Consider the following 14,136-nt stretch of genomic DNA (forward strand, 5'->3'; position numbering starts at 1 on the left):
ATACAAAAAAAATTAGCCAGGCAGGGTTGCACACGCCTGTAATCCCAGCTACTCAGGAGACTAAGGCACGAGAATCGCACGAGCCTGGAGGCAGAGGTTGCAGTGACCCCAGATCATGCCACTGCTTTCCAGCCTGAGCAACAGAGTAAGACACCGTATCATTTAAAAAAAAAAAAGTCACAGCAGAATCCACATACTATGTGATTCCCCTTGCATAAAGCTCAAAACCATGCAAAAGTAAGAATCACATATCAGTAGAGATATAGCCATAGTCAAACTATAATGAAAAGCTAGAGAATAATAAAATTTAGAATAATAATTATCTGGTGGGGGAGGGGCCTCCAAATAAATGTATGGGTAGTGTTCTATTTCCTAAGCAGGGGTCATGGGTGTTTGTTGTTTTGTTGGGTTTTTTAAAAAAATCTTTTTTAGAGAGTGGGTATCACTATGTTGCTTATTTTGGCCTCAAATTCCTGGGCTCAAGCGATCCTCCCATCTCAGCTGCCCAAGTAACTGAGAGTACAGGCATGTACCATCACACCCAGTTTATACTTTTTTATTATTACACATTAAAATATACACTTTGGGCTGGGCACAGTAGCTAATGCCTGTAATCCTAGCACTTTTTTTTTTTTTTTTTTTGAGACAGAGTCTCACTCTGTCGCCCAGGCTGGAGTGCAACGCCACGATCTTGGTTCACTGCAACCTCCGCCTCCTGGGTTCCAGCAATTCTCCTGCCTCAGCCTCCCGAGTAGCTGGGATTACAGGTGACTGCCATCATGCCCAGTTAATTTTTTTTTTTTTTTTTGTATTTTTGGTAGAGACGGGTTTTGCCATGTTGGCCAGGTTGCTCTCAAACTCTTGACCTCAGGTGATCCACCTGCCTCAGCCTCCCAAAGTGCTGGGATTATAGGCGTAAGCTACCACACGCCTGGCCAATCCCAGCACTTTGGGAGGCTGAGGCAGGTGGATCACTTGAGCTCAGGAGTTCGAGATCAACCTGTACAATGTGGTGAGAACCCATCTCTACAAAAAGTACAAAAATTAGCCAGGTGTGGTGGTGTGCACCAGTAGCTCCAGCTACTTAGGAGGCTGAGGCAGGAGGATCACTTGAGCCCAGGGAGGTTGAGGCTGCAGTGAGGTGTGATCGTGCCACTGCACTCCAGCCTGGGTGACAGAGTGAGATCCTCCTATCTCAATAAATAAATAAATAAGTAACATGCACATTTTGGTTGAAATAGTCTTGTATATGTGCTATGTAATAAAAATTAAAATAAATTAGTTGATTCTTCCATAAACTAGAATAGTATGAAGCCTCTTAAAAGTTATATTTTTATCAATATTAGTGACATTTATACGTGCCCCCATGTATTGTAAAATCCCATTTTTAAAAGATAAACAACCCTGCTCCATCTCCTGCAACTGCTGCCCAGGCCCGAGTGGTTCACTGCACTGTTAAGACAGATTCCAGATGCCGAGAACTCGTGCCTCCAATTCCAGACGCTATGTCCAGCAAAGGCTCTGGGGTTCTGGCCTACAGTGGTGGCCTGGACACCTCCTGCATCCACGTGTTGCTGAAGGAACAAGGCTATGATGTCATTGCCTACCTGGCCAACATTGGCCAGAAGGAAGACTTCGAGGAAGCCAGGAAGAAGGCACTGAAGTTTGGGGGCAAAAAGGTGTTCATTGAGGATGTCAGCAGGGAGTTTGTGAAGGAGTTCATCTGGCCGGCCATCCAGTCCAGCACGCTGTACCTCTCTCACCTCTGGGTCCTCTCTCACCTCAGAGGTGAGGGCACCTCTCTCACCTCACCAGGCCCTGCATCGCCTGAAAACAAGTGGAAATCGCCCAGTAGGAGGGGGTCGAGTAAGTGTCCCAAGGCGTCACAAGAAAGAGAAATGATCAGATCCGGTTTGAGCTCATCTGCTACTCGCTGGCCCCCCAGATAAAGGTCATTGCTCCCTGGAGGATGCCCAAGTTCTACAACTGGTTCGAGGTCCGCAATGACCTGATGGAATACGCAAAGCAACACGGGATTCCCATCCCAGTCACTCCCAAGAACCCGTGGAGCACGGACGAGAACCTCATGCACATCAGCAATGAGACTGGAATCTTGGAGAACCCCAAGAACCAAGCGCCTCCAGGTCTCTACATGAAGACCCAGGACCCGGCCAAAGCCCCCAGAACCTCTGACATTCTCGAGATCGAGTTCAAATAAGGAGTCCCCGTGAAAGTGACCAACATCAAGGATGGCAGCACCCACCAGACCTCCTTGGAGCTCTTCGTGTACATGAGTGAAGATGCGGACAAGCACGGCGTGGGCTGTATTGACATCATGGAGAACCATTTCACTGGAATGAAGTCCCCAGGTATCTACGAGACCCCAGCAGGCACCATCGTTTACCACGCTCATTTAGACATCGGGGCCTTCACCATGGACCAGGAAGTATGCAAAATCAAATAAGGCTTGGGCTTGAAATTTGCTGAGCTGGTGTATACCGGTTTCTGGCACTTGATTGTAAATTTGTCCACCACTGCATTGCCAAGTCCCAGGAGCGAGTGGAAGGGAAAGTGCAGGTGTCCGTCTTCAAGGTCCAGGTGTACATTCTAGGCCGGGAGTCCCACTGTGTCTCTACAACGAGGATCTGGTGAGCATGAACGTGCAGGGTATTATGAGCCAATCGATGCCACCAGTTTCATCAACATCAGTTCCCTCAGACTGAAGGAATATCATCATCTCCAGAGCAAGGTTACTGCCAAATAGACCCCTGCACAATGAGGAGCTGGGGCCTCCTCAATTTACAGATTCCCCAAGTACAGGCGCTAATTGTTGTGATAATTTGTAATTGTGACTTATTCTCCCCAGCTTTGTTCCCTGGTCCCCCTGAAGCCTGCCAACGTGGTCATCGAAGGGAAGGGTGGGGGATCAGCTGCAGCGGGGAGCTATAAAATGACAAAAGATATATTAGTTTAAAAAAAAAAAAAGATAAGCTAGGGGTGAGGGCTCATGCTTGCAATCCCAGAATTTTGGGAGGCCAAGGCAGGAGGATTGCTTGAGCCTAGGAGTTTGAGACCAGACTGGGCAACACAGTAAGACCCTGTCACAATAAAATATAAAAAATTAGCCAGGCATGGTGGCACCCATATTAGTAGTCTCAGCAACATGGGAGGCTGGGGTGAAAGGATTGATGGAACCCAAGAGGTCAAGGCTGCAGTAAAGTATTATCTTGATGCCTGGGTGACAGAGCAAAACCCTGTCTCAATTAAAAAAAAAAAAAGAAAGAAAGAAAAATAAGTATGTATATTGAAAAATATACAAAAACCTTTTGTTAGTGATTATAGCTGGTGGGGAGATAACAGGGACCTTTCATTTCAAACTCACATATTTCTGTAATATGGGGAAGATTTTAAAAGAATGTTTATTACTTTTATAACATCAAAAGTATCAAATATTTGTAAAAGTCTATCAAGATAAAGTTAATGGTCCTAGGTATAAATTAATAGGCCTAGGTATAAATAAGTCCATGGTATGAATTTATGATGTTCTGTAGGCATATAGACTCCTTTAAAATGTTCACATGGGGTAGTCCTGGAAAATTACTAAGGTTCTAGGAGTCTCTTGCCTTTCAACCATAACTTAGCTTCTTACTGGAACTGCCCAAGCATGTACCTTTGTGATCTGACACCTGCCTTATGATGTAACTTGATCACTTGCTGTTTCCTCATCTCATTATGGATTCCCACTTCCACAGAACATATCGACTTTTTTTTGTTTTCTTTCCAAGACGGAATCTAGTTCTGTCGCCCAGGCTGGAGTGCAGTGGCACAATTTTGACTCACTGCAACCTCCACCTCCCAGGTTCAAGCAATTCTCCTGCCTCAGCCTCCTGAGTAGCTGAGATTACAGGTGCCTGCCACCAAGTGCAGCAAATTTTTTGGATTTTTAGTAGAGACAGGGTTTCACTGTGTTGGCCAGGCTGGTCTCAAACTCCAGACCTTGTGATCCACCCACCTAGGCCTCCCAAAGTGCTGGGATTACAAGTGTGAGCCACCGCACCGGGCAACTTTAAAAAAAAAAAAAATCGTATTTTTATTACCAGGTGATATGTCAAATAAGTTGGGTGCTGAAGATGAAGTAGTGTTAGGCATAGTGTTGGGCATCACCTGGCAGACAGATTACATTTACTCAAAAAGGGTCCACAGTCATCTAAGCAAAGTGTCTAATCATTCTATGAGAAGCCACTTATACTTTCACTTTTCTTTTTTTTTTTTTTTTTTTTTTTTTTTTGGAGATGAAGTCTTGCTCTGTCACCCAGGCTGGAGTGCAGTGGCGCGATCTTGGCTCACTGCAACTTCTGACTCCTGGGTTCAAGCAGTTTTCCTGCCTCGGCCTCCAGAGTAGCTAGGATTACAGATGTGTACCACCAGGCCTGGCTAATATTTTTTTTTTTTTTTTTTTTTTTTTTTTTTTTTTGTATTTTTAGTAGAGACAGGGGTTCACCATATTGATCAGGTTGGTCTCGAAATCCTGACCTCAAGTGATCCACCCACCTCGGCCTCCCAAAGCACTGGGATTACAGGCATGAGCTACCACGCCCAGCCTATAATTTTACTTTAATAGAAAGTTTTATCTGCTTGTCTTTGTCCATTTGCTGCTGCTGAGATGGGGCAATTGATGGAAAAAAAAAAAAGAAAAAAAACAAGAGATTAATTTCTCATAGTTCTGGAGGATGGGAAGTCCGAAATCAAGGTGCTGACATCATGTGAGGACCTTTGTGTTGCTTCATTTCATGGAAGAAGGCTGAAAAGGAAGAGAGCATGAGAGAGCAAAAGGGAAGGATGCCAAACTCATCCTTTCATGAGGAACTCAATCCTATGATAATGGCATTGATCCGTTCATGAGGGCTCTGCCCTTTTTTTTTTTTTTTTTTTTTTGAGACGGAGTCTCGCTCTGTCACCCAGGCTGGAGTGCAGTGGCCGGATCTCAGCTCACTGCAAGCTCCGCCTCCTGGGTTCACGCCATTCTCCTGCCTCAGCCTCCCCAGTAGCTGGGACTACAGGCGCCCGCCACCTCGCCCGGCTAGTTTTTTGTATTTTTTAGTAGAGACGGGGTTTCACCGTGTTAGCCAGGATGGTCTCGATCTCCTGACCTCATGATCCGCCCGTCTCGGCCTCCCAAAGTGCTGGGATTATAGGCGTGAGCCACTGCGCCCGGCCGCTCTGCCTTCTTAAATGTCCCACCTCTCAGCACTATTGCATTGGAGATTAAGTTTCTAACACATGAATTTTGGGGAACACATTCAAACCATGGTACTGCTTATAAAATGTTTCAATTTTCAAATGAAAATCTAGAGACTACAGCCGGGCACGGAGGCTCATGCCTGTAATCCTAGCACTTTGGGAGGCCGAGGTGGGTGGATCACGAGGTCAGGAGATCGAGACCATCCTGGCTAACATGGTGAAACTCCGTCTCTACTAAAAATACAAAAATTAGCCAGGCGTGGTGGTGTGCACCTGTAATCCCAGCTGCTCAGGAGGCTGAGGCAGGAGAATCACTTGAACCTAGGAGGCAGAGGTTCCAGTGAGCCAAGATCACACCACTGCACTCCAGCTTGGGTGACAGAGTGAGACTCTGTCTCAAAAAAGAAAAAAAAAAAACAGAAAAGAAAAGAAAATCTAGAGACTAAGCTTCTCTGATGATGAGTTCTTTGATGTTGCTGACCTTACTGAGGTGACAACGTATTCAACACAATTGTAAGGCGGAGGAGAAAATTTAGGATACCAGGTGGTCCTTCATGTTCAAGTTCAGCCTGCTATGGAAGCCTTCAATTACATTTCTAACAATCTTTCCAGACTTGAAAATACTCATTGGTGCATGATATTTGATACTTTTTAAATAATGATTTGAAGTTGTATACATGTTACAACTTTGGAAGATAACTCAGTTCAATCAGAGTGGAAAAAAGTCTTTGCTTTTGACATCATAAAAGCAGAAAAAAAGAGAGCAGCAGATCTCCCAGCACAGTGCTTGAGTTCTGCTAATGGACAGACTGCCTCCTCAAGTGGGTCCTTGACCCCCATGCCTCCTGACTGGGAGACACCTCCCAGCAGGGGACAACTGACACCGTATACAGGAGAGCTCTGGCTGGAATCCTGCAGGTGCCCCTCTGGGATGAAACTTCCAGAGGAAGGAACAGGCAGCAATCTTTGCTGTTCTGCAGCCTCTGCTGGTGACATCCAGCCAAACAGGGTCTGGAGTGGACCTCCAGCAAACTCCAGGAGACCTGCAGCAGAGGGGCCTGACTGTTAGAAGGAAAACTAACAAACAGATAGGAATAGCATCAACATCAACAAAAAGGACATATACACAAAAACCCCATCTGAAGGTCACCAATATCAAAGACCAAAGGTAGATAAATCCATGAAGATGAGAAAAAACCAGCGCAAAAATGCTGAAAATACCAAAAACCAGAATGCCTCTTCTCCTCCAAAGGATCACAACTTCATGCCAGCAAGGGAACAAAACTGGACGGAGAATGAGTTTGATGAATTGACAGAAGTAGGCTTCAGAAGGTGGGTAATAACAAACTCCTCCAAGCTAAAGGAGCATGTTCTAACCCAACGCAAGGAAGCTAAGAACCCTGAAAAAAGGTTAGACGAATTGTTAACTAGAATAATCAGTTTAGAGAAGAACATAAATTACCTGATGGAGCTGAAAAACACAGCACGAGAACTTGGTGAAGCATACACAAGTATCAATAGCCGAATCATCAAGCAGAAGAAAGGATAACAGAGATTGAAGATCAACTTAATGAAATAAAGCATGAAGACAAGATTAGAGAAAAAGGAATGCAAAGTAACGAACAAAGCCTCCAAGAAGTATGGGACTATGTGAAAAGATCAAACGTACGTTTGACTGGTGTACCTGAAAGTGACTGGGGGAATGGAACAAAGTTGGAAAATACTCTTCAGGGTATTCTCCGGGAGAACTTCCCCAACCTAGCAAGACAGGCCAACATTCAAATTCAGGAAATACAGAGAAAGCCACAAAGATACTCCTCAAGAAGAGCAACCCCAAGACACATAATCATCAGATTCACCAAGGTTGAAATGAAGGAAAAAATGTTAATGACAGCCAGAGAGAAAGGTTGGGTTATCCACAAAGGGAAACCCATCAGACTAACAGCAGAAAACCTGTAAGCCAGAAGAGAGTGGGGGCCAATATTCAACATTCTTTTTTATTTTATTTTATTTTTTATTTTTTGTGAGATGGAGTTTCACTCTTGATGCCCAGGCTGGAGAGAAATGGTGCAATCTTGGCTCACCGCAACCTCCGCCTCCCAGGTTCAAGAGATTCTTCAAGGCCGGGCGCGGTGGCTCAACCCTGTAATCCCAGCACTTTGGGAGGCTGAGACGGGCGGATCACGAGGTCAGGAGATCAAGACCATCCTGGCTAACACGGTGAAACCCCGTCTCTACTAAAAAATACAAAAAACTAGCCGGGCTTAGTGGCGGCGCCTGTAGTCCCAGCTACTCGGGAGGCTGAGGCAGGAGAATGGCGTGAACCCGGGAGGTGGAGCTTGCAGTGAGCCGAAATCGCGCCACTGCACTCCAGCCTGGGCGACAGAGCGAGACTCCGTCTCAAAAAAAAAAAAAAAAAAAAGAGAGATTCTTCAGCCTCAGCCTCCCGAGTAGCTGGGATTACAGGCATGCACCACCACACTCAGTTAATTTTGTATTTTTACTGGAGACAGGATTTCTCTATGTTGGCCAGGCTGCTCTCGAACTCCTGACCTTAGATGATCCACCTGCCTTGGCCTCCTAAAGTGCTGGGATTATAGGCATGAGCCACCACACCTGGCTAATATTCAACATTCTTTTTTTTTTTTTTTTTTTTTTTTTTTTTGAGACGGAGTCTGGCTCTGTCACCCAGGCTGGAGTGCAGTGGCGCCATCTCGGCTCACTGCAAGCTCCGCCTCCCGGGTTTACGCCATTCTCCTGCCTCAGCCTCCCGAGTAGCTGGGACTACAGGCGCCCGCCACCTCGCCCGGCTAGTTTTTTGTATTTTTTAGTAGAGACGGGGTTTCACCGTGTTAGCCAAGATGGTCTCGATCTCCTGACCTCGTGATCCGCCCGTCTCGGCCTCCCAAAGTGCTGGGATTACAGGCTTGAGCCACCGCGCCCGGCTCAACATTCTTAAGGAAAAGAATTTTCAACCCAGCATTTCATATCCAGCCAAACTAAGCTTCTTAAGTGAAGAAGAAATAAAATACTTTACAGACAAGCAAATGCTGAGAGATTTTGTCACCAACAGGCCTGCCTTACAAGACCTTCTGAAGGAAGCACTAAACATGGAAAGGAAAAACTGGTAGCAGCCACTGCAAAAACATACCAAATTTTAAAGACCATCGACACTATGAAGAAACTGCATCCACTAATGGGCAAGATAACCAGCTAGCATCATAATGACAGGATCAAATTCACACATAACAATATTAACCTTAAATGTAAATGGGCTAAATGCCCCAATTAAAAGACACAGACTGACAAATTGGATAAAGAGTCAAGATCCGGCCGGGCACGGTGGCTCAAGCCTGTAATCCCAGTACTTTGGGAGGCCGAGGCGGGTGGATCACGAAGTCAGGAGATCGAGACCATCCTGGCTAACATGGTGAAACCCCGTCTCTACTAAAAATACAAAAAACTAGCCGGGCGTGGTGGCGGGCGCCTGTAGTCCCAGCTACTCGGAGGCTGAGGCAGGAGAATGGCGTAAACCCGGGAGGCGGAGCTTGCAGTGAGCCGAGATTGTGCCACTGCACTCCAGCCTGGGTGACACAGCGAGACTCCGTCTCAAAAAAAAAAAAAAAAAAGAGTCAAGATCCATCCATGTGCTGTATTCAGGAGACCCATCTCACATGCAAAGACACACATAGGCTCAAAATAAAGGGATGGAGGAATATTTATCAAGCAAATGAAAAGAAAAAAAAAGCAAGAGTTGGAATCCTAGTCTCTGATAAAACAGACTTTAAACCAACAAAAATCAAAAAAGACAAACAAGGGCATTACATAATGGTAACGGGATCAATGCAACGAGAAGAGCTGACTATCCTAAATATATATGCACCTAATACAGGAGCACCCAGATTCATAAAGTTCTTAGAGACCTACAAAGAGACTTAGACTCCAACACAATAATAGTGGGAGACTTTAATACCCCACTGTCTATATTAGACAGCTCAATGAGACAGAAAATTATAGTCCTGAGCCACTATGCCTGGCCTCTCATGGGTTTCAAGAGCAGAAGAGATTGCACTCTTACTAATGGATCCAGTGAACAAAGGGTTGGAAACGCTCTTCATTTTGATCATTTAGACTGTGGATCCAGCCATCAGTCCCATAAATTTCTTTGGCACAGAGAGGGGAGATGGCTCTGACCATATCCATTGCCTCCCAGGTGTGAGACACAGATACTGGAAACTATTGATTCTAGTTAAAATGCCCCAATATACCTTAGGAAAGGTTAGAAAGGTGAGCCTGGTCTCAGTAAAAGAGGTTATTGGACTAGGAGCTGACAATGGTAATTTTTACATCAGGTGATAGAGACTATGAAATGCAAGATGGCATCTAATGCTGAACAGAAACAATAATGTCCTGGAAAAGGGGAAGTTCAGTGAATTACCACATCCAAAGTGCAAGAAACCAATAACAATGTAAAATGAAACAGAGTACTAGAGCAAAATGATATAAGCCATTTTTAAATTGATTGGGTAAAAACGATATATTACGATTGCCTGAAACTGTGGATTCTGTTGGCTAAATTATAACCATAGAACCAATTTTTTTTTTTTTTTGAGATGTCGTCTCACTCTGTCACCAGGCTGGATTGCAGTGATGCAATCTTGGCTCACCACAACCTCTGACTCCCAGGTTCAAGCGATTCCCCTGTCTCAGCCTCCTGAGTAGCTGGGATTACAGGCTCACGCCACCACACCTGGCTAATTTTTATTTATATTATTATTATTATTATTATTATTATTATTTACATTTTAGTAGAGATGGGGTTTCACCATGTTGACCAGGATGGTCTCGATCTCCTGACCTCGCGACCCATCTGCCTTGGCCTCCCAAAGTGCTGGGATTACAGGCATGAGCCACTGCGCCCGGCCATAGAATCAATTTTCCAGTGAAATTTTACTTAGAGATCTGTTACGGACTAAATATTTGTGTCCCCTCAAAATTTATAAGTTAAAGCCTGAAACACTTCCCTGCCATGTGATGGTATTAGGAGGTAGGACCTTGGCAGGTAATTAGGTTTAGATGAGAACATGAGGGTGGAGCCCCCATCCTGGGATTAATGCCCTTAAAAGGATAAGATATGAGATCTCTCCCTCTCTCTGTCTCTCTCTTTCTCCCTCTCTGCTCTTTCTACATCTACCATGTGAGAATTCAGCAAGAAGATGACCTTCTGAAAGCCAAGAGGGGGCCCTCACTAGGACCCAAATTGGTTAATACATTTTTGTTGTTGTAGATATGGGGTCTCTTGATGTTGTCCTGGCTAGTCTCAAACTCCCGGCCTCAAGTGATCTTCCTGCCTCAACCTCCCAAAGTTTTGGGATTACAGGCATGAGACACCATGCCCAGCCTGGCTAACACTTTGTTCTTGAATTTTTCCAGCCTCCAGAACTGTAAGAAATAAATTTCTGTTATTTAAGCCACCCAGTCCATGGTACGTTATTATAGCAGCCTAAGCTAAGACATGGTCTCATATAGAAAAGCCAAATTCAGGTCAGATACGGTGGCTCATGCCTGTCATCCCAGCACCTTGGGAGGCCGAGGCAGGTGGATCACCTGAGGTCAGGAGTACAAGACCAGTCTGACCAACATGGCGAAACTCTGTCTACACTAAAAATTTAAAAACAAAAAATTAGCTGGGCATGGTGGCACAACTGTAATCCCAGCTACTCGGGAAGCTGAGGCACAAGAATCGCATGAACCTGGGAGACAGAGGTTGCAGTGAGCTGAGTTCGCGCCACCGCACTCCAGCCTGGGTGATAGAGGAAGACTCTGTCTCAAAAAAAAAGAAAAAAAAGAAAGAAATAAAAGAAAAGTCAAATTCTAATCCTTGGATAGGTTTGAGAAAAGTGCCTAGGAGGTGCAGAAGAGAAGACCCTAAAGGCATATATTTTCAGCTATGTGACAGAAGTGGTTTGAAGGCTCACAATACCCTGGATGGACAATACCCAACTCTCTGGCCTTCAATGTATATCTGGACTTTCCAGAGCCACCATGGCATGAGTGGCTGTTAGTAGTGCCTGGAACTACATGCCACAGTAGCAAGGAATCAAATAGTGTCTGGTGTACACCTCAGGAGTCTCTTGGGCATTTTGTTCTCTTCAGTTAGTCCAGAAAGCCTTATAACCTCTAAGAATTCTTATATAAACTAAATAGTTTCCAAACAAAAATAAAGAAGGCTGGGTATGGTGGCTCACGCCTATAATTCCAGCACTTTGGGAGGCTGAGGCGGGTGGATCCCATGAGGTCAGGAGTTCAAGAGCAGCCTGGCCAACATGATGAAACCTTGTCTCTAATGAAAATACGAAAGTCAGCCAGGTGTGGTGGTACATGCCTGTGGTCCTAGCTACTCGGGAGGCTGAGGAGGGAGAATCCCTTGAACCCGGGAGGCAGAGGTTGCAGTGAGCCCAGATCATGCCACTGTACTCCAGCCTGGGTGACAGAGCAAGACTCTGTGTCAAAAATAAAAAATAAAAAATAAAAAAATAAAGGAGAAGACCCTGCAAAAGGCTCATAATTGCGTGTTATAATGATTCTGTTGTTTTAGTTTTAAAAGGAAAAGAAAATGGCTTCTCACTACTAGTTTTCTTGTATTTTGTGTGGTGGTGACCTTGATTTGATGTTGGCCTAGTTATCAGCTGACCAGAATTTCCATCTTCTCTCCGTTGCTTTCAGTATTCCTGTGCTCCTGAGGTGGATTTGGTCTCTATATTCCTCTTCATTATGCCTCTGTGGATGGAATCAGAGAAGAAACTGCTAAGGAAATACTTCCCTGGCATTCAAGGTAAAGGATGAGAGTTCTGTATAGAAGAGTGTCATTATGGCCGAGGCCAACTGAATAAGGAAGAAGGTTTTGGTGTGTATGTCTGTGGATACACACACATAGTACAAAAAGGCCAAGAAGAAGATAAACCAACATATTGCTAATGGTTACCTCCAGGTGATAGGTTTAGATCTCATTTTTCATAATATATTTTATTATATTATTAATATATGGGCCAGGCACAGTGGTTCATACATGTAATCCCAGCAATTTAGGAGACTGATGTGGGAGGATCACTTGATCCAAGGAGTTCAAGACCAGCCTGGGCAACAAAGCAAGACCTCATCTCTACAAAAAATGTAAAAATTAGCTGGGTGCCGGGCCGCTGCTGGAGTCGCCGCGGCCGCCGCGTGACGTGGCACAGCCAGATCCTAAAGGCTAGAGCCGGAGCTGCCGCGCCAGTCGCCTAGTAGGTCCTCTACCGGCTTATTCCTGTGCCGGAGCTTCATCAGCACAGCGGCCAGCGAGACGGGCCTGCCTCCCCCTTTCTTCCTCCGCTCTTTCTCTTCCCTCTCTTTTAGTTTGCCTGGGAGCTTGAAAGGAGAAAGCACGGGGTCGCCCCAAACCCCTTCTGCTTCTGCCCATCACAAGTGCCACTACCGCCATGGGCCTCACTATCTCCTCCCTCTTCTCCCGACTATTTGGCAAGAAGCAGATGTGCATTTTGATGGTTGGATTGGATGCTGCTGGCAAGACAACCATTCTGTATAAACTGAAGTTAGGGGAGATAGTCACCACCATTCCTACTATTGGTTTTAACGTGGAAACAGTAGAATATAAGAACATTTGTTTCACAGTATGGGATGTTGGTGGTCAAGATAGAATTAGGCCTCTCTGGAAGCATTACTTCCAGAATACCCAGGGTCTTATTTTTGTGGTGGACAGCAATGATCGTGAAAGAATTCAGGAAGTAGCAGATAAGCTGCAGAAAATGCTTCTGGTAGATGAGTTGAGAGATGCAGTGCTACTGCTTTTTGCAAACAAACAAGATTTGCCAAATGCTATGGCCATCAGTGAAATGACAGATAAACTAGGGCTTCAGTCTCTTCGTAACAGAACATGGTATGTTCAAGCCACTTGTGCAACACAAGGAATTGGTCTGTATGAAGGACTTGACTGGCTGTCAAATGAGCTTTCAAAACGTTAAATGAAACTGGATATCTAACCAAGGACATGTTTGATAAAATTGGCCTAGGCTTGTTACAACAAAATTAGTTTGTATCTTGGTTATTAAACAGTATCTGGGACTCGTAAAAAAAAAAAAAAAAAAAGAAGAAGAAGAAAAAAAAATTAGCTGGGTGTGGTTGTACACACCTATGGTCCCAGCTAATCAAGAGACTGAAGCAGGAGGATCGCTTGATCCTAGGAGTTTGAAGCTGCAGTGAGTTGTGATTGTGCCACTGCACTCCAGGATGAGCAATGAAGTGAGACTGTCTCAAAAACAAGAACAGGCCAGGCGTGGTGGCTCACGCCTGTAATCCCAGCACTTTGGGAGGGCGAGGTGGGTGCATCACAAGGTCAGGAGATCGAGACCATCCTGGCTAACACGGTGAAACCCCGTCTCTACTAAAAATACAATTAGCCAGGCGTGGTAGTGGGCGCCTGTGGTGCCAGCTACTCGGGAGGCTGAGGCAGGAGAATGGCGTGAACCCGGGAGGTGGTGCTTGCAGTGAGCTGAGATTGCACCACTGCACTCCAGCCTGGGTGACAGAGCAAGACTCCGTCTCAAAAAAAAAAAATACAAATACATATATTTGCATATATATGCATCATGTTAGTAATAAGATAAAAGCAATCATTGCTTATTTAATGGAAATTGGTCCTCTGCTCTTCATATACCTATATATATCTTCTTGGGAACACTGCATGGAAAGGTACACAAAAAGGACCAATAAGGTGGAAATGGCAACTCCTTACTGGAAAACAAATAGCATTTGTATAAAAAATTTTATAGGCCGGGCGCGGTGGCTCAAGCCTGTAATCCCAGCACTTTGGGAGGCCGAGGCGGGCGGATCACAAGG

General features: G+C 45.1%; 2 pseudogenes; both read left to right on the plus strand.

Annotated features, from left to right (window-relative positions):
- Window positions 1-1,505: 1,505 nt before the first annotated feature.
- LOC102126263 (argininosuccinate synthase-like) lies at window positions 1,506-3,251 on the plus strand (annotated as a pseudogene).
- Window positions 3,252-12,439: 9,188 nt separating this feature from the next.
- LOC102126655 (ADP-ribosylation factor 4 pseudogene) lies at window positions 12,440-13,362 on the plus strand (annotated as a pseudogene).
- Window positions 13,363-14,136: the final 774 nt, after the last annotated feature.

This window comes from Macaca fascicularis, chromosome X (assembly GCF_037993035.2).
Source record: "Macaca fascicularis isolate 582-1 chromosome X, T2T-MFA8v1.1".
In the NCBI taxonomy this organism is placed as follows: domain Eukaryota; kingdom Metazoa; phylum Chordata; class Mammalia; order Primates; family Cercopithecidae; genus Macaca; species Macaca fascicularis.